Source organism: Acyrthosiphon pisum, chromosome X, assembly GCF_005508785.2.
Source record: "Acyrthosiphon pisum isolate AL4f chromosome X, pea_aphid_22Mar2018_4r6ur, whole genome shotgun sequence".
NCBI lineage: Eukaryota > Metazoa > Arthropoda > Insecta > Hemiptera > Aphididae > Acyrthosiphon > Acyrthosiphon pisum.
Genome location: NC_042493.1, coordinates 103,998,832 through 104,000,919, shown reverse-complemented (window position 1 = coordinate 104,000,919; position 2,088 = coordinate 103,998,832).

Sequence of the window (2,088 nt, the reverse complement as noted above, 5' to 3'; positions counted from 1 at the left end):
TTTCATAATCATCACAGGTACCTAGAAATAATAAAACTTATGATTATTCGTATTTTAACTTCCGCCAATTCAATCAAATACTTAATTATAATAACTCACTATTAGATCTTGTTTTTTCATCCCTTCCTATGTTGTCAATCTCGTTATCTTTAGATCCGATTGTACCTATCGATAACCATCACCCACCGTTAAGAATCTATTCTAAAGTACAACGCATTTTTAATACTCTTCCACACAAAATTGAATTTTTTAATTTTAAAAAAGTGAATTTTATTGACATTATTTACGAATTAAATAAAATTAACTGGTCATTAACATTTTTAAATCTAGATATTAACACAGCTGTTAATAAATTTAATTCAATATGTCACGAGGTCTTATTAAAACATGTACCTATTGTTACTTATAATTATAATTCATTTCCAATATGGTTTAACAAAGAATTAAGACTGTTAATAAAAGAAAAAAAAAGGGCCCATTTTAATTATAAACAATCTAATCACGTTTCAGATTACATCACCTTTTCAAATCTTCGCCTACAATGCAAACAACTATCTCGTTCCTGTTATATAAATTTCATATCTAAGACTCAATTATCATTGGTCCGTAAGCCAAAACAATTTTGGAAATTTATAAATGACCGCAAACAATTAAACACCTTCCCAAAAGTCATGTTTTTAAATAATAAAACTGCACAGGACGGGTTAAATATTTCTAATTTATTTGCAGAACACTTCTCTTCGGCCTACTCATACACTTGTCCATCAACAGATGCTTTAAAGGTTACGATCGCCGATTGTATTGATCTATCAAAAATCGACATTACTGTTCAGGAAGTTTTCTTAGCACTGGAAAAATGTAAACTTAATAGCTCACCTGGCCCTGACGGTATTCCGGAAATTGTTTTAAGCCAATGTAGGTATGCTTTAACGCTTCCTTTACACTACCTTTTTTCTCTGTCACTGTCTTCAGGCACATTTCCAGACTTATGGAAATCCTCTTATGTCCAGCCAGTTTTTAAAAACGGTGATCGCTCTAATATTATAAACTATCGTCCTATCAGCATTATGTCATCAATTCCTAAACTATTAGAATCTATTTTACTTCCTAAATTAAACTTCTCTTTTTCTAAATATATAATTCCGCAACAATTTGGTTTTCGTCCACATACTTATACTTCCACAAATTTAATTGCATATCATAAATATCTAATGGATGTTATTGAAAAAGGTGGTCAGGTCGATGCTATATATACTGACATCAGTAAAGCGTTCGAGACTATTAACCACGCTATGCTGATTCGTAAGTTAGAGTTGATGGGTGTTAATAATCTCATTTTAAAATGGTTTAGTTCATATTTATCTTGTAGATCTCAAAAGGTAAGGCTTCACGGTTATGTTTCTAATAATATCTCAATCCCCTCAGGTGTCCCACAGGGAGGTCATATTTCGCCATTACTTTTTATATTGTACATGAACGACGTTGGCTTAGTTTTTAAACATGCACAGTTTAGTATGTTTGCCGATGATTTAAAACTATTTTATAATATTAATTCATTAGATGATGGCTCTAAATTACAAGACGACTTTGATAATTTCAAAGCCTGGTGCTATAATAATGGTTTACAAGTTAACATTAATAAATGCAATTCCATCTCTTTTTATCGTAATAAATCTCCGCTCAATATTGCTTATTACTCCGACAATTACCTTTTACCTAAAGTCGACTCTATTAAAGATCTTGGAGTTATTTTTTCTAGTTCACTCTCTTTTACTGCGCACATTCAATCAATAACTATAAAAGCAACACGATCACTTGGCTTTATTATTAGAAACACTCGCGATTTTAATAACATTGCATCATTAAAAATTCTTTATTTTGCTCTAGTACGTTCAATACTTGAATATTGCTCCATTTTGTGGAACCCTTACCAACTTGTGTGGATAAATAAAATCGAAAGAGTTCAAAATAAATTCCTAAGATTTATTAATACGAAAATTCCTAACAATTGCATAATAATTGATCATTGCTATGAACCACTTAGAAGACTGGTTAATATCAACACTCTAAGATCAAGACGTCTATATT